Source organism: Lynx rufus, unplaced genomic scaffold (assembly GCF_022079265.1).
Source record: "Lynx rufus isolate CCGP_SWC_20201006 ecotype Redwood Valley unplaced genomic scaffold, mLynRuf1.p SCAF_26, whole genome shotgun sequence".
In the NCBI taxonomy this organism is placed as follows: Eukaryota; Metazoa; Chordata; class Mammalia; order Carnivora; family Felidae; genus Lynx; species Lynx rufus.
In genome coordinates this window covers 9,927,610-9,947,441 of record NW_025814841.1, presented here as the reverse complement: position 1 = coordinate 9,947,441, position 19,832 = coordinate 9,927,610, and the positions used below count along the sequence as shown (strand labels likewise).

At 36.2% G+C, this 19,832-nt stretch overlaps 1 pseudogene; it reads right to left on the bottom strand.

The window, feature by feature from the left end:
- Positions 1 to 19,007: 19,007 nt before the first annotated feature.
- Positions 19,008 to 19,327, bottom strand: LOC124518973 (P antigen family member 4-like; annotated as a pseudogene).
- Between the last annotated feature and the right edge of the window lie 505 nt (positions 19,328 to 19,832).

Sequence of the window (19,832 nt, the reverse complement as noted above, 5' to 3'; positions counted from 1 at the left end):
GCTAAGCATGTGAGAGTTAGAGGAAATCTTTGGAGGGTATTGGTTTTAGATTGGTTGGTTTATGTATGAAAGGAGTGTTCACAGGGGAGTCTAAGAATCAGCTAACTCTTGGAGGGGCAATCAGTGAGGCCCAAGATGCCAGAGCATCAACAATATAGAAAATTAAAAAAAAAATGTAGTTAATATGCTATATTTCAATGTTGGTGAAAATTCTGATTGACCTTACTTGGGCCATTATGTCTCTGTAGTTTGGGTGTGGGATGAGAAATGGTACTGTGATCGAAGCCACCCTGGACCAGAGTGTGGGAATCAGGGAGGATGACCTTAAAGAAAAAGAAAACAGAAAATGGGGAAGTATGATGAGAAGCCAAAACCTATAGCTACCAGAGTCTACTATGATGTGCCTCTAGCCATCTTGGTTGAGATGACCAGTTCAAATGTAACTCTGGGCTTCTCGATTCCAGACAGATTAGTTTTGTTTAACAGCTCTTACTGCACAACATGTACTGCTCCCTGGCTTGATGTCTTCCTTTTTTCCTGCTTTTCTACAAACCTATAGAGTTCCTGAAATTTAGTGTCTAAACGTAAACTCATCATTTATGTTTTCTGATCCCCTTGACTAGGTACCAGTATTTTCCTCAGTGCCTGCAACAGAACCCTTACCTTGGTTTTGTTTTTTTTTTTTACTCTCTTCTTTCCCCTTCTGTAAAATCCTCTATCTTCTGAAATCTCTACTCAATTTAGTCCTTTCTTACCCATGTTTGCTACTGCCTTTCTAGTTAGGATCTTCATCACCTTTCTAATCTCTTCTCTTAAATCTATCTTTTAAAATATCAGCAGGTTTATTTTACTGGGGAAACAGCACCTCCAAAATCCTCCAGTTATTTGAACATTACACAGAATGGTGGGCACATGGCAATGTCTGAAGATCTAAATTCAAGTCACTCCATGTTTCATTTGGCATTTCATCAAAGGTATTTGGTGGCTTAAATGAGAAAATGCATGTTTGAAAAATCTTTATAAACTGTAATGCAGCTCAGGTGATGGTGATTTCTTTGCTTCTTTTTCTATACTGTGTGAATTCTGAGTCATTTTTAAACTCCGATTTTCAGCCTTATCTCCTCTAAGTGAATTCCTCTCTGTTCCACACTTGGACTGAGTTTGTTTCTATCTTCGTATCTTTCTCTTGTTCCCAGACCTGAGATGCCCTTCTCTTTGCTTTCCTTTCAGTCAACTAAATCTTAATTATCTTTTAAAGTCTGATAGAAGGTCTGCTTCTTTTATGCACTTTTTAAAAATTATTCAGGTCACCCATGTTCTTTTTTTTCTTACAGTTCATTTTCACTGATTTATTTACTCTTTAATTCTTATTTATCTTTTTTTGTCTTCACACTATATTTTTTATTTTTTAAATGTTTTTTAAGTTTATTTTTTAGAGACAGAGTATGAGTGGGGAAGGGGCGAAGGGAGGGGGACAGAGTATCCAAAGCAGGCTCTGTGCTAACAGCAGGGAGCCCAATGCGGGCTTGAACCCAAGAACTGTGAGATCACAACCTGAGCTGAAGTCAGAAGCTCAACTGACTGAGCCACCCAGGTGCCCTTCCATAGTATATTTTATACTCCTGAGGGCAGGAATCCTGACTTTCACTTCTTTTGTACCATGCATAGTTCTTCTCGTGTAGTTTTTAAATAAATAGTTGCTAATTAATTAATTGTTAATTGGGAAAAAGTACTAATCTGCAATAATTCCACTTTGGATATACTTTGTGAACTTCTCTTTTCCCCGTGGGAAGAAATAATTGTGGATTGATTAGACTGACAGATGCTGAAACAATTTAGTCCAATTTAACAAACCCTTCTTGAGTTCTGGAACATATGGGCAAGTGCTGAATAAACATTCATGTGTTCACTTATCCAGTCAACCGATATTTATTGGGTCTCCACCATTTTTCCCACACTGTGTGAATTACTGGAATACATGTATACTCTTAGACATTCAGACATTGAGAATATAAACATGAATATGACATGGTCTTCATTTTGAGTTTGCTTTACTTACATGACCAAAGATGGCACCATTGGATGATTATAAGGCTTTGCAGAAAAGTAAATGACATGCTGTGGACACACAAAGAAAGAAGTAATTAATTCTGACTTGGATAGTACTAGAAAGGATTCACAGAGGAGACAATGTTCAGGGAAAAAATGAAGCATGTGGGGAGGTAGCACTGACACTCATGTTTGCTTTGTGAAAATTTTGTACTTTACACAACATGTCATTAAAAATTAACATGCCGGAAAGTTTCCATTTCTGAAAAGATGGAGTAGATGTACTTTTTCCTATTTATCCTGCTAAGTGGGATAAAAACAACTAAGAACTCTCGGGGAAAAATGTATATATAAAACATAAGAAGACTGAAAGGTGGAAAGAAGGCAGACTAGCTAGGGACCTTGGGACCTGAGTTCCTTGGGTTTTCTTTTTGCATCATATACCTCAGACTTGGAGCTGAAAAAGCTAGCAACTTGGAAATGCCAGTGAGTACAGACCAAAAAAAAAAAAAGGGGGGGGGGAGGAAAAGCCCTAACAAAAGCCTGTTCTCTGTAGCCAAAGGACCAGGAAAGGGATAGTCTCTCAAGACAAAAAACTTAGAAAGTAACCATTCTACTCCAGTGAGACACTACAGAAAAACCATAGCTCTGGTGTGACCCATACCAACAAAAACAGAGAGGGTAGCGTAGGTTTCTGTCCTCACAAGGCTGTTACAGGGTATTCCAACACTCCTGCCAGGGTGGTATGAGGGAAGACCCAGCAGGGAGCCAGGAGTTTCATACCTACCACCCATTAATGAGCCTCCCCATCCCAAGCCTCACCAGTGGAGTAAGTAGAGACCATGTGGGGAGCTTGGGCTTGTAATGCACCCCTCCTCTTCCCTGATGGCGCAGTCTTAGAGAGACCCAGTGGAAAGCCAGGACTGTCACCGTTGGCAGCAGCAATGAGACCATCCCACTGCATTGTCAGTGGAGACCCTGTGGGGTATCTGGAACTCCCATCCTCACTCAGAATTTATAAGAAGAGTCCCTCTTTGAATGTCAGTGGAAGCCAAGTGGGGAACTCAGACCCACCTGTAACGGCAGTGTTAAGGCAGCAGCACCCCCACCCCTTCTCCTACTGCAATGGTATCAGAGAAAACTAGCTAATATAGAAGGTTTAAATTACACCCATGATCTTATAATATGAAAATTCCTGTGTTTCAGTTGAAAATCACTTATAACAAAAAGAGCCAGGGAGATCTCAAACTGAAGGTAAAAAGAAAATCAATAGATACCAACAGCAAGATGACAGAGATTTTAGGATTATCTGACAATGACTTTAAAATAGCCAAATAAAAATGCTTTAATGAGAAATTATAAACAGCTTGAAACAAATGAAGAAATAAAAAGCCTCGGAAAAGAAATAGAAAATCTCAGCAAAGCACAGTAAACATAAAGAAGAATCAAATGGAAATTCTATATCTGAAAAATACTGTAAGCAAAATAAGGATCTCAGTGAATGTGCTCAATAGTAAAATGGAGGGGCAAAAGAAAAAAAACCAGTAAACTGGATGATAGAGCAATATGACCAGCAGAAGAAATAGGTGGCAAAAAAATAAACAGACCCACAGGGAGCTATGGTACTATAAGTAAAGATATAACACCCATATCATCAGAGTCTCAGAAGGAAAGGAGGAAGAAATCGGGATTGAAAAATAACCCCCAAAGAAATAATGGCTGAAAACTTCCTAACTTTGATAAAGACATAAACCTTGATATTCAGGAAGCTGAACAAAATCCCAGTAGGAGAAGCCCAAAGAGATATCTGCCAACACACAGCATAATCAAACTTCTGAAAACTAAAGACAAAAAATCTTGAAAGCAGCCAGAGAAAAATGACATCTTAACTATTAGGGAAAAACAATTAGAATGACAGTGGCTTTCTCCTCAGAATCCATGAAGGCTGGAAGATTGTGGCACAGTGTTTTTCAGGTATCAAAAGAAAATAACTGTGAACCTGGAATCTTATCCCCAGCGGACATGCACTTCAGGAACAAATGGGAAATCAAGACATTCTCAGGTAAAAGAAAACTATCTTAAGCAGACAGACCCTAAAAATGACTAAAAGAATTTGTTTCAGCAAAAAAGAAATGATAAAAGAAGGAGCTTTGGAACTTTAGGAAGGAAAGAACATGGTAAGCAAATATACATTGGTAAATAAAGTTTGCTTTCTTTTTTTTTTCCTGAGTTTTCTGAATATGTTTGATGATTGAGGTGAAAATTGTAATACTCTCTAAATGTGATTCTGAATGTAGGTGGATAAAATATTTAAGCAACTTCTACTATAAACATGGAAAGGTAAAGGGATGTAATAGTAGGTAAGTTTACAATATGTTACTCAAACTGGTAAAAGGATGACACCAGTAGACTAAGATGTTTTATATATGTAATGTGATCCATAGAGAAGCCACTAAAAAAGCTATGTAAAGAGATATACTCAAAAACAAATCAAAATGGAATTCTAAAAAATGTTCAAGTAACCCACAGGCAAGCAGGAAAAAAACCCCAGAGAAACAAATAACAGAGGAAAACTAGAAAACAAAAAATAAAACAGAAGACTTAAGCTCTAACATATCAATAATTACATTAAGTAAATGCTATAAATACCCAATTGAAAAACAGATTGGCAGAGTGGATTAAGAACATACCCAACTATATGCCATTTATAAGAAACTCATTTCAAATATCATAGTATATGCAACTTAAAAATGAAAGGATGGGAAACACAAACAGTTGGTTCTCTGTATTTGTGGTAGCTAGTTAAGTCACTGTGAACACTGAATTGGGGAATACTAAATTGCTGCTCTTAGGGGAAATACAGAGTTAGGTTCCTGTGAGCCTCTGTTCACATTTTTGTCGACTGGTCAATACATATTCTTGTTTTATGTGTAAAGACACCCTACTGCATATATATTGTTGATCCATTAACTTTGAACTTACTGCCAACAGCACTGTGAGTCCTGATTCTAGCACACATTTTCTCTATAAGACATAACCTTCTTGATCTTAGGAATTGAAAACAGTACTTTAGCACTATTCTTGAGGCCATTTTAAGCAGGAAATCACTAACAAAAAGCACAAAAATGGGGAAAATGTGGTACTAAGTAGATTGTGAAGTGCATATTTGTTTATAGCTCGAGAGTTGAAATAAGAAGGCAGAGTATTGACTTGTTGGACTTTAGCTGGGAATATGTGTGTCAGGCAACTCACTTTTTTGCTGCTCTGTGCATGTCCATGAGTGACTGCAAAAATACTGAAAGTATGGTTTTTGGGCTACAAGTAAATTTTACTGAGTGAGTAAATTAGCAAATATTGAATCCATAAATAATGAGAACTGACTAGATCATTATACAGATTAACCAAAAAAAAAAGCAGAAATAGCTATATTAATATCAGATAAAGTAAACTTCAGGAAAGAAAATTATCAGAGACAGAGAGAACATTATAGGATAAAAGAGTTAATCCATTAAGAGTACATAGCAATTCTAAATGTGTAGGTACACACACGCACACACACACACACACACACACACATACCAGCTATAAAACCTGCATAGAAAAAATTGGTATAAGTTAAAGGAGAAATAGACAAATTCGAAGTTGTAGTTGGAGACTTCAATAACCCTTTCCCAACACATGATAGAACAACTAGGCATAAAATCAGAAGATTATAGCAAAATTCAGCAATACCACCAACCAAAAAGATCTAATAAATATTTATAGAACACATCACCCAACAACAGCAGAAACTGTTCTTTTTAAGTGCCCATGGAGCATTATATTAAGATAGGCCATATCTTGGCCATAAAACAAACCGTAACAAGTTTAAAATAACTGAACTTCTACAGAATGTGTCTTTTGACCATAATGACATAAAAGTGGAAATGAATAGCAGAAAAATAACAGGAAAACCTACAAACATTTGGAAACTGAACAACACACTTCTAAATAACACATAGGTCAAAGAAGTCTCAAGAGAAATTTAAAAAGACATCGAAGAGAATAAAAATGAAAATAGATCAAAATCCATGGTACACACCTAAAGCAGTGCTAAGAGGAAGATTTATAGTACTAAATGAGCATATTAGGAAAGAGGAAAAGTTTAATATCAATATACATTCCAATATCAAAAACCTAGGAAAAAAAAATAAACCCAAAGCAAGCAGAAGGAAGGAAATAATAAAGAGCAGAAATCAGTGAAATTGAAAGCAGTAAGACAATAGAGAAACTTAAGGAAACAAAGAGTTGATTCTTTGAAAAAATTAATAAAATTGACAATACTCTAGCAAGTCTGACAGAGAAAAAAAGGAGGACTCAAATACCAATATCAAGAATGAAGCAGGAAATCACCAACTTCACACACCGAGAGCCTAATAAGGGATTACTGCAAGCAACTCTACATACATAAATTTGACATTGTAGAGGAAACAGACCAATTCCTTGAGAAACACAACTACCACAACTTACTCAACGTGAAATAAATGATTTGAATAGCCTTATAATGATTAAAGATATTGACTTTATAATTTAAAAACTGCCAAGAAAGAAATCTCTAGCTCCAGATGGTTTCACTAGAGAATTCTACAAAACATTTAAAGAATTAGCACCAATTCTATATAATCTAAACCAGAAAACAGAAAGGAGGGGAACATTCCCAGTTCACATTATGAAGCTAGGATTACTGTGATGCCAAATGGCAAAAACAGAACAAAAATGAGAACTACAGACCAATGTCCCTCATGAATATAGACATAAAAATTCTTAACAAAATATGAGGAAATAGAATTTAGCAATGTAGAAAATGAACTATACTTAATGACCAAGGGGTGTTTATTCCAGGGCTGCAAGTCTGATTCAATATTTGAAAATCAATGCAATCCACTGTATTAACAGACTAAGAAAAATCGCATGATTCTATCAATTGATGCAGTAAAAGCATTTGAGAAAATTCAGTACTCATTCATGATTAAAACTCTCAGGATGATAGGAATAGAAGGGGGCTTACTCAATTTGATAAAGAACATCCACAAGAAACCTACACCTAACATTTTATTTAATGGTGAAAAACTGAATATTTTTTCCCAAGGATCAGAATAAAGTGTGAAGAATTCGTCTATTTGATTTCATGCTTTATTGTAGAGCAATCAAGACTCTGTGGTATTGATGGAGGGATAGATACATAGATCAGTCAAGCAGAGCAGGTCTTAGAAATAGATCCATGTAAATGTGTCCAGCTAATTTTCCACAAAGGTGCCAAAGTGATCCAATGAAGGAAAGATAGCCTTTCCAACAAATGGTGCTAGAGTATTTGGACACCATCAGTAACATATGAATCTTGACTTAAGTCTCACACATTATGTGAAAATTAACTCAAAATGGATCATGGGCTTAAATGTAAAGTGTCAAACTATAAAACTTTTAGAAAAAGACAAGGAAAGTCTTCAGCATCTAGGTCTAGGCAAAGAGTTCTTAGACTTGACACTAAGAGCATGATCCTTAAGAAGGAAAAGTGACAAATTGGACTAAATCAAACTTTAAAATTTTTGCTCCGTGGAAGACCCTGTTAAGGGGATGAAAAGACAAAATATAGATTGAGAGAAAATGTTTGCAAATCACCTAGTTGACAAAGGACTAGTCTCTAGAATATATAAACTCTCAAAACTTAACAGTTAGGAAGGAAGCAGTACAGTTTGAACTTGGATAAAAGGCAAGAAGAAACATTTTACTGGATAGGATATACAGATAGAAAATAAGCACCTGGAAAGACGTGCATCATTGTCCATTAGGGAAATGCAAACCAAAACCACAATGGGACAGCACTTTACACCTATCATAATGGCTACAATAAATAATTACCACAGTAACTGCTGGCAAGGATGTAGAGAAACTGGATCACCCATACATTGTTGGTGAGAATGTAAAATGCTACAGCCATTCTGGAAAAGAGTTTGATAATTTCTTTAAAAAACTAAACATGCAACTACCAGGCAATCTAGCATTGCATTCCTGGGTATATATCCCAGAGAAATGAAGATTTATGTTCATACAAAAGCCTGCACACTAATGCTCATAGCACTTGTACAAGTAATAGCCCCAAACTGGAAACAACCGAGCTATCTTCTAAGGGGTGAATGGTCGAACAAATTGTGGTATATCCATTCAGTGGAATACTACTCAACAATAAAAAGGAACAGACCATTAATACAGGCAATGACCTAGATGAAAAAAAGCATCCCTAAAGTTACATATGTACTATTTTATTTATATAGCATTCTTAAAATAACAAATAATAGAAATGGGGAAGATAGTAGTAGTTGTTAGGATTAAAGGAAGAGGTGGTAGTGGTGAGGCTGTGGATATAGCTGTAAAAGAGCAACAAGAGGGTTGCTTGTGTTGATAGAAATGTTCTGTATCTTAACTGTATCAGTGGCAGTATTCTGGTTCTGACATTGTACCATAGTTTTGTAAGATGTTACATTGGGAGGAAATGGGTAAAGAGTACATGGGATCTCTCTGTATCTTTCTTGCAACTGCAAGTGAATCTACAGTTATCTCAAAATAAAAAGTATAATTTTAAAAACTTAATATACTTTAGTGTAGTTCCCTTACCTGTTGTTGATAATCTTAAATCTTTTTGTCAACCGATGATACACTGGTCAACAAATACTTATTCTGAATTTCTGCATTACATTCAGCATTTTGGGGCTGGAACTATTAGGAGTACAGGATATTATATTATTAGGAGTATAGAAGCATATGATTTACAGTACATACAAACTAAAGTGTGTGTGTGTGTGTGTGTGTGTGTGTGTGTGTGAAAAGCATGTGCAAATATATCTAAGGGGTAGACATAACTCTCTTCTTTAAATATTTCTTATGTTCCATTGTAAATTGTAAGAGCTATAGAATAAAGTGGTACTTGTAATCCTATTCAGCTCTTAACTCACCAAGAAGAAATCCTTTCTGAGGATATGTAGGTTCACTACAGTGCTAACCATTGTATTGTCAAATCCATCTGAATTATGCAAAACAAAAGAAAAACAAATGGCCTAGCTAAGGTTTGGCAGCTGCAATAAGGAACCTATCAATTTGAGGTTTGTTGTAATGGATTATATTTAAAAGAACATTCTTCCAAGTAATTCTAGTGCTTGGGATGAATGAAGAATCATGTGAACAATCTGCAACTCATCTCCAAAACTTGGGAAAAAAAATAAAATTCTTGCCAACTTTTCCTTGGTTCGTATTTATGTAATATATGAATGTTTAGCATTTAAAATTCTTTCCTAATTATCATTTCATTTGCCTGTAGAATCTCTTTGAAGAACTATTTTCACAACTAAATTTTAACTAGAATAACAATTCATGAATATGTTTTTCAGGGGTCTGGCAGAAAAATAGATCCTATCAGATCTCATGGTTTAAAGGAATTCTTACAGATTTAGGTGAAATAGATGAAGATTTCTGTCTTTATGGAGTCAGGTAGTTGTCTTCCTATGCAGTATCCAACACCAGCTTGCTGTGTAATAAAAATGAAACCATGAAAGCAACAAGGCAAAAGTAAAGCTTCGTGGAAGTCTGAGACCATTTGTGAAGCTGCTGTATTACAGATCACAGAGCAGGTAGTTAGCAAATGCCAAGTGCCTCCACTGGCAAGGCACCACTGCACCCCGCCAAGACTATCAGACTAGTGGCTTCAGGGGTCATGTGGTACGCAGCCTGGTTGGATGCAGCAGCCGTGGCCACTACGTGTTGTCAGTGCTCTAGGGACACAGGAAGCAGCAGTGAACAAAACGCATGGCAACTCCCACCCTCATGGAGTTTTCATTCAAGGCAGAAATATGCACAATAAGCTAAATGGATAAGTGAATTTTATATTATGTTTGGAAGTGACATGTTCTATGCAGAAAAATAAAGCAAGGAAGGAGGAAAAGGACTGCTAGAATTAGGGGGGAGGTCATTGCAAGTTTGAATAGAGTTGTCAAGGAAAGATTCATGGAGAAGTGAATTTTGAGCAAAGCCTTGGATGCACTCTGTTCCCTCCGGGTGAGTGTACAGGCAGAGGGAATAGTTAGTACAGAGGTTTTGAGGTGGGAACATTGGTTGTCAGCATGGAGGCCAGAGTGACTGGAGCAGAGGGAGGGAATAGTGGCGATGAGGTCTGCATGCAGCAGGGACCTTGTGGGCCACCCTGTGGATGGAAGCTCTTACTCTGAGCAAGATGGGAAACACTTTGAGAGCTCTAAGCAGGGAACAACATAATTTGAGCAGATAGCTTTGGTATGAGCACTACAGTGCCTTGCTAGTTAGGAAGCAGCTCAAATACCATATTGAAGCAATTCCGATAAAATGCTAAGTTAGGGTTGCGGTTGGGGGAAAGGGTGGTTGGAGTGAAAAACCCACAACACCTTGACAAGGCATTTCTTTCTTTTCTTTCTTTGTTTTTTAAAGTAGGCTCCATACCCAGATGAACGTGGGTCTTGAACTCATGACCCTGAGACCAAGACCTGAGCCAAGGTTGGACACTGAACTGATTGAGCCACCCAGGCACCCCACCTTGACAAGACCTTTCTATTATTTTTAAGAAAGTGGAGGTAGTGGCACAGAAGATCTAGTCTTGTAATACAGAAGTCTTATTTCTAAAATAATTGTTGGACAAAAACAATGAAACCCATCACAGGACGTCTATTTTAGTAGGTGATGCACTACATCTACTGTTAGCATGGTATCTTAAAACTTTGAGCATCACAAAATAGCCAAAGCTGGGATTGCAGCTTGGGTTCCTCCCACTGGAAAAAACAGCTGGAAACAGAAAATGTTCCTAAGAGGAAGGGAGTCTGAGAAGTAGACAGGACTGAAATACGTGAACTTTCCTGAACTTTTTGTCCTTTCCTTGATGATGTGCTTTAAATACTTCTGTGGGTTTATTGAGACTTTAATAAATACACTTCTTTACATCTTAATAAAGTCAGATCTACCTAGCTGAATAGCGTACTTTTGTAGCCTGTAATGTCTAAGACCTCATGACCTGACTACACTTTTATATCACTCTGAATTGGTATTACTAACGGTATAAATTTCCTTAAGAAATGCTTGTGTAGACTTTAAAATAATGAATAAAATAACACACCTGGCTAAGAATTATTGCATTAGATTCACATTTCTCTAGGTAAAGGTCTGTCAGCACATTCATTACAGGCACATATTTTCAGGTTGAAACTTGGCATAGCAGTTCTCAAGAAGAAAGAGATTCAAGTAAAATGTGAATAAAATCTTTCTTTTCTTTTGTTTGAAGGAGACATTCCCTTCATATCCTGATACAGCTGTATCCCACAAAACTTTGGGAATCTTGATTTTTGGTTTGTTTTTAGAAACACAATAAGTGCTTTTGAAAAACAGTTTATCTTTGGATGTAAAGGTAGGAAAAAAACCCTTTTGATGTTTGGCAACAGATTTGCTTAAGAACAGAAATGATTTAAAGGACTTTTAAAAAAGAGGCAGTGTTGTCTATTTTTTTTTTCTTTTGGAGATCATAATCACACTGAAAATTGAAACACTGATGCCTTTAAAGGTGCAATTTATCCAGCCTGTCCCCTGGAACAAAACAAGAATAACCACAAAGGCGACACCCTCTTTGGAAGAATAAACACTAAGGGCATGCATATTTGTTGAGAATTTGAGAAGATACATGAGTCAGATAAAAGAAAGTGTATCAAAAAGCTTTTACAATCTTTATAATTTTGAGGTCATATGTGTAAGTGAGATATCACTCAAAAAGGGTATATAGTAAAATGTAATTTTCCCTCTTCTTTCTTGAACTAAGTCACTGGATTTCTCACTCCACCGAGGTACGTCCTGTTCTCAGAGGCATCTCCTGTTGTCAGTGTCTTATGTATTCTTCAAGAGAAAGCATATTCTTTTTGTGTGTGTAGTAGGAATTTACCCAAGGGATACAGGATTGTGATGCATAGGGGCCCTTGTACCCCAATGTTTATAGCAGCACTTTCAACAATAGCCAAACTATGGAAAGAGCCTAAATGTCCATCAACTGATGAACGGATAAAGAAATTGTGGTTTATATACACAATGGAGTACTACGTGGCAATGAGAAAGAATGAAATATGGCCCTTTGTAGCAACGTGGATGGAGCTGGAGAGTGTTACGCTAAGTGAAATAAGCCATACAGAGAAAGACAGATACCATATGGTTTCACTCTTATGTGGATCCTGAGAAACTTAACAGAAGACCATGGGAGAGGGGAAGGAAAAACAAAAAGAGAGGGAGAGAGCCAAACCATAAGAGACTCTTAAAAACTGAGAATAAACTGAGGGTTGATGAGGGGTTGGAGGGAGGGGAGGATGGGTAATGGGCATTGAGGAGGGCACCTGTTGGGATGAGCACTGGGTGTTGTACGGAAACCAATTTGACAATAAATTTCATATTAAAAAATAAATAAATAATGATCGAAATAATAAAAAAAAAGTAGGTTACTATACATTTTGTTCTGCAACTTATTTTGTTCTTCTGGCATTTCATCTTGGAGGCTGTTCAATAGTTGTTCATAGAGAGCACTTCATTTTTAATAGCTTCATGTTCTACCTTATGGCTGTACCATAAATTACTGAGTCTACCATAGGCTACAGAGGGCATTTAGGCTTTTTCACACGTTTGCTGCTACAAACAATGTAATAGTGAAAATCTTTGTATGTAGATCAATTTGTCTGATTATACATGTAGGAAAATTTCTAGAAGATGAATTTTTGTATTAAAAAGAACATGCATGTCTATAGACTGCTCTCCATAGAAACTGTAGACTCCCAGCAGCGATATCTACTTCCCCTTTCCTTTGTCACCACAGTGTGTACCAAACCTTATGATCTTTAGCAGTCTGATGGACGGAAATGGTACCCTGTTTCAATTTGCATTTCTATCATGAGTGATGTTGAGAACATCTGTTCCTAAGTTTAAGAGTCATTTGTATTTTCTATGAAATGTCTGTTGATATCTTTTCTCTCTCTTTTTAAAGCATTATTGGTCCTTTCTTACTGATTTGTGAAGAGTTCTTAATGCATTTATGAACCTAGCCCAATATTTTATGATTTGTAAATATTTTTCTTAGTTTCTTAGTAATTTGTCTTTTGACATTTTTTGTTTTTTTGCTATGAAGAATTTTTTATTTCTATTTATATGAGTCAAATTTATCAGTCTTCTATGGATTGAGTTCTGTGATATAACCAGAAAATCTGTCACCACTATGAAAATATTTTTAAAAATCTTCTAATTTTATTATAATATTTTAAGAGTTTTCACATTTAAATATTTCATCTATCTGGGATTTATTTTGGTGTAACATATGATATAGAGATCCAACTTATTTTTTTTTCCCACTTAGCTATGAAGTTTATTGTTTTCATACCACTTGTTGAATAGTTCATTTTATCCCCATGGGATTCAAATTCACTTATCACATTTAAAATTTCTAACTGTATTTGAATCTGTTTATGGACCCTCTACTCTGTTTATCATTGGTCTTTTTGTCTGTTCACAAATCAGTAACTCATCATATTAAATATTACAGCTTTGCAACATGTTTTAATATTTTGCAATGCTAATCCTTGGTCATTTGTATTCTTTTTCAGAATATTCCTGATTATTCTTGCTTATTTTTCTTGTGAACTTCAGAATCAATTTGTCCAGTTTGAGACAGTGCAAGTGTGTGTGTGTGTGTGTGTGTGTGTGTGTGTGTGTGTGTGTGTATGTGTGTGATTGTTAAGTTTATAGATAAAAATTTAGGGAAAACTGACATATTTAATATGCATAATTTTCTTATTTTTGAACATGTTTCATCTTCTCATTTGTTAAATTCTTGTGTGTCCTTCAGTAACACTTAAGAGTTTTCTTCATCTATAACTATACATATTTCTTGTTATACATTTTTTAGCTATTTTATAACCTTTGGTTGCTATTTTTTTAATGTTTATTTATTTTTGAGAGAGAGAGAAAAAGAGAGGGCATGCACCTGAGCATGGGAGGGGCAGAGAGAGTGGCGGGGGGCGGGGGGAACAGAGAATCCAAAGCAGAGCCCCATGCTGACAGAAGAGAGCTTGACGTGGGTATCGAACTCACAAACCATGAGGTCATTACTGAGCCGAAGTCAGATGTTCAACTGACTGAGCCATCCAGGTGCCCCTTGTGTGCCATTTTAAATGTAATCTACTGATCCTTTATATCCACTAGGAGTGTTGTTTGTATTCATATACAGTAGCAATGTCACTGTGTTTATATTCATCCACTTTAATGTATTCTATTATTGATTATAGTTTCTCAGCGGATTCTCTTGTGTTGTCCAGGTAAATAATCATATTGTCTGAAAATAATGATAATTTTATCATATCCTTTTAAATTTTACCCCTGTTTTTGTTGTCTAATATTACCAGATAATTCATGGTGGTCATAGTGGACATTCTTCAACTTGACTTTAATAGGAATACTAATAGTGTTTTTATTAGGTAAAATATGATGGTTTTTGAGATACAAGAAGGATGTTTTATGCTAAGAGAGAATGCATTTATTCTTAGTATAGTATATGGTAAAAAAATTTTGTCAAAAAGATGTTGAATGTTATCAAAAGTTTTATTTCATAATCTGTGGAGGTGGTCATTTAATTTTCTTGGTTGCATGTTTCTGTGTGCTGTCTATCTATATTGGGGTTTATATCTTCATAAAGGTTATTTTGAGGCTTTCTTTTTTCCTGTGCTCTAAAACACTTTGGCAGTGGGGTTATCTGTTTTTGAAGGATTTGGCAAGATTTCCCTTGTGAAACCAACTGAGTGCTGAACTATCTTGGTGGGAATAAATGTTTGACAATTTGTCCTACTTTTTCTGTGGACATTGATCTGTTAAATTTTCTATTTCATCGGGGGTGAGATTTCTTAGAAAATAATCCATTTCATCATAGTTCTCAAATTTACTAACAATGAATGTGCAAAAGGGTGTTTTAGGATTCTTCTAATTTCTTCTTTTTCTGTGATTTTCTCCCCCTTTATTTCTTTCCTTCTAAAGAAATTAGGCAAGGGGCGCCTGGGTGGCTCAGTCGGTTAAGCGTCTGACTTCAGCTCAGGTCACCATCTCGCGGTCCGTGAGTTCCAGCCCCCGTCGGGCTCTGGGCTGATGGCTCAGAGCCTGGAGCCTACTTCCGATTCTGCGTCTCCCTCTCTCTCTGCCCCTTCCCCGTTCATGGTCTGTCTCTCTCTGTCTCAAAAATGAATAAAGGTTAAAAAAAAAAAGAAATTAGGCAAGCTTAAGGTTTTCTTTTCTATTTCTCTTCTCTTTCCATCTAAGAAATAGCCCTTTGATTTACTTCTTAGTTCTTGTATGTTCTGTTTTTCTAACTCATTAATTTCAAATCTATTTCTATTAATTTCTATTTTATTTTTTAATTTAATATTTTTATTCAAGTATAATTATCACTCAGTGTTATATTATTTTCAAGTGTATAATATAGTGGTCAGCAACATTTGGGGCACCTGATTAAGTCAGTTAAGCATCCAGCTTCTGCTTGGGTCATGTTCTCACTCATGGTTTGTGGGTTCGAGCCCTACATCAGGCTCTGTGCTGACAGCTCGGAGCCTGGAGCCTGCTTCAGATTCTGTGTCTCCCTCTCTCTCTGCCCTTCCCCTGTTCACCCACTGTCTCTCTCTGTCTTTTAGAAATAAACATTAAAAAAAAAATGCCATACATTTCTTGGTGTTGATCAAAATAAGTGTGCTCTTAACCCCCTTTATCTATTTTACCCCTCCACCCCCTACCTCTGGCAGTGATCAGTTTGTTTTTTGTATTTAAGAGTTTGATTTTTTGTCTCTTTTTTTGTTTTGGTTTTTTGAATTCCATATATGAGTGAATCATATGGTGTTGGTATTTTATGATATATGTCTTTGTCTTGGTATTTAGTTTGTCTTTCTCTGACTTCAATTAGCATTATACCTTCTAGGTACGTCCATGTTGTTGCAAATGGCAACATTTCATTCTTTTCTATGGCTGAGTAATATTTCATTGCAAATATATGCCACATCTTCCTTATCCATTCATTGATTGGTGGACACTTGGATTGCTTCCATATCTTGGCTATTGTAAATAATGCTGCAATAAACATAGGGGTGCATATATCTTTTCAACTTAGTGTTTTTGTTCCCTTTGGGTGAATAGCTAGTAGTGGAATTAGTGGATCATACGGTAATTTTATTTTTAATTTTTTGAGGAACCTCTGTACTGTTTTCCACAGTGGCTATGCCAATTTGCATTTCCACCAGCAGTGCACAAGAGTTCCTCTTTTCCCACATCCTCACCAGGACTTGGTATTCCTTGTGTTTTCGATTTTAGCCATTGTTGACAGGTACAAAGTGATCTCTTGTTGTGGTTTTAATTTGCATTTCCCTGATGATGAACGATGTTGAGCATTTTTTCATGTGTCTGTGGGCCACCTGTGTGTCTTCTTTGCAAAAATGTCTATTCAGGTCTTCTGCCCATTTTTAATTGGATTATTTGTGTTTTATGTTGAGTTTGTTTTGCACATGGTTTCCTTTACTGTGCAAAAGCTTTTTATTTTGCTGTGGGCCGACAGTTTTTTTATTTATTATTTTTTTATTTTTTATTATTTTTTTAAGTTTATTTATTTTGAGAAAGAGAGAGAGAACACAAGTAGGGGAGGGTCAAAGAGAAGTAGAGAGAGAATCCCAAGCAGGCTCTGCAACATCAGTAAAGAGCCCGATGCAGGGCTTGAACTCAAACTGTGAGACCATGACCTGAGCTGAGGTCAAGAGTTGGATGCTTACCCGACTGCACCACCCAGGTGCCCCTGTGGGCCAGTAGTTCAATTTTGCTTCTGTTTCCCTTGTCAGAGGAGACATATCTAGAAAAATGTTTCTATAGCCGATGTCAAAAAATTTACTGCCTATGTTTTTTTCTAGGAATGCTATAGTTTCAGGTCTCATATCTAGGTCTTTAATCCATTTTGAGTTTATTTTTGTGTATGGTATAAGAAAGTAGTCCAGTTTAATTTTTTGCATGTGGGCTGTCCCAGTTTTCCCAGCACCATTATTAATTTCTTCCTTTTGTCATCCATTTCTTTTTTTTTAACTTGAATTGAGTGCTTAAATCATATCTTTCATTCTTCCTTGTTTGTTGGTATTTTTAGCCATATCCCCTACATAATAGTCATCTTGTCTTTCTATATAGTTAAATCTATATATTGCTTTTCTTTATCATTATCTTTTAGATATCCTGCATTTTCAGTTTTGATTTCTTTCTTCTTTGATGCAAAAGTTAACAGAACTTTAAAAATATCCTGCTGGTAGAGATTTTTTGTTTCCTAGTTTTGTTATTTTTAAGTTTTATTGTGTTATGATCACAGATGTATATATTCCTTCTCCAGTTTTGGAACTTGCTGAAGTATTCTTTGTTCCCAAATAGTCAGTGAATTTACCAGTGAATCTTGGAAAGAAGGTATATTCTCTATTTTCAGAGTGTATTACTTAGGAATACCTTGTTTTATTTATATTTTGTATATTCTGTATATTTATACTTTGTATATTTTGTATATTTGTTATGTGTGATTGTTTTTGCTATATACTGGAAAAAACGAATTAAAGTTTCATATTGCTGAGATTTTATTTTTGAGATTAAAACTTGTATTTTCTGTAGGTTTTTTTAATGGATAGTGATGCTATGTTTTTGGGTACTTAGATATTCATAACAACTAATCACCATTTTGGCTTGTACCCTTTAATATCATAAGCAGTCTTTTTTTTTTAAGTTTTATTTATTTGAGAATGAGAAGGAGCGGGAGAGGGGCAGAGAGAGAGGGGGACAAAGCATCTGAAGCGGGCTCTGTGCTGACAGCCAAAAGCCTGCTGCAAGGGTTCAAACTTATGAACTGTGAGATCGTGACCTGAGCCAGAGTCAGAAGAGCCACTCAGGTGCTCCAGTCCTTTTTCATTTAATGCATTTTACTCTGCATTCAGACTCATCTGGTATTAATACCATGACCCTTTTGTTGTTGTTTGTTTGCTATTTTTGCCTTTGCCCTTCCTTTTATTTTCAGCCTCCCTGAGTTACTGAATTTAAGATGTTGGATTGCAGCAGATAGTTGGATTTTGCTTTTGAGATTCAGTCTAAGAGCCTTTTAATAGGTATGTTTAGACCATGTGTATTTATGGAATGAGTGGTTGGTTTTAGTTTTGTCATCATACCTTTGTTGTTGTTAAATTCACAACATGAACTGTACTTCTGCTTTGTGTGGTATGTGTATTTTTTGGTAATTTGGGAGATTTGTATTTTTGTTTTAGCAGTTATCCTTATAGCTGTATCTTTACATAGAACACTGTAGCACTGGGGACCTTGGAAACGTCCACTTCTTCCTACTACTCCCACCCCAAACTTGATGATATTGTATTCTTCATTAATATCTCTTTACATTTGAATATACATATAATTCTAACACTTGGTTTAAGTGGTACCTTTGACCTCAAATATATCAGGAATAGAATATTTTCATCAGGAAGTCACTACAAACTCATCTGGTGGCTGCTTAACCAATGAAGACATATGATATCTCAGTAATAAGAACTCAAGAAGTAGGATAGTCCTAGTGTCTCAACAGTGTCATCAGGGCCCAGCTTTTTATGTCCCTTTCACTTTGCAATCCTCAGCAGGTAGGCTTTTATCTTCATACTTATCTCTTCTTGGTTGCATTTATAGGGATAAATTTGCTATATTGCTGTGGCAAGAGCTACATAAGTGCTGTTTTGTTTTCTTATATATATATTTTTTCTGAGCAAACTGTGTAGCTTTATTGAGAGGATTTAAGCCAAATTGTCAATATAATAAAACATATGTGGCTTCAGCTTTGTCTTCTTTTTAACTTACAACTGTCCATCACCTGCTTCTGGAATTTTAGCAAGTGCTGGGTTAGGGTGGAGTCTTCCCTTTCACATCAGGGCCATCTCCATGCTCATCCAGTCTTTCCCAGACCCATTTTCTGACTTTCACTTTCCAGTTCAGGTTCTTGGTGCTCCTTCTTCTCTCTCTTGTCCAGGCTCAAAATCTGGATTCTCAGTTGTTGGTTCCTCTTGTTGTGATTTTTTTTTTCCACCTTGTTGCTGAGCAACAGGAGTTCATCCAGCTTAGAAGATTCTTTTTCATCTCCCCTTCTTCTAGATCTTGATCTTACTTGTGCACTCATATTTCGCAACTAAAACTCCTGGGAGGATGATCAAGTCTCAGACAGTGAGAAAGAATCCAGACAGTAAGATGTGACTTGCACAGCTAGGCACCCAGAACACATTCTTAGGTTTCTTCGTAAGAGGAAGGAAACAAATATCCTCTCATGTCTCACTGGCCAGAGTTGAATCACATGTTCATGCTAAAACCATTTACTTTGTGGGAAATCGATTTACCAAGGCTGGCTTAGACTGATCAAGGATCATTCCCTAGAGTTGGGGAAAGCCTCCTGGCTCTACCAACAAAAAAATCAGGGAAAGATTTACGTAGGTCACCATTGGTATCTGTTGCCTCTGCCTCTATGAGATGAGGAAATCAGCAGAAGTATACTGCTGCCAACTTTCTTGTCCCCTTGCTCTCTCAACTTTTGTTAATTATACATTGCTAAGTGTTAGGGCTTATAACATATCCAGTTCTTTTTTTTAAGAGGTATTTATTTATGTATTTACTATTTTTATTTCGGTATA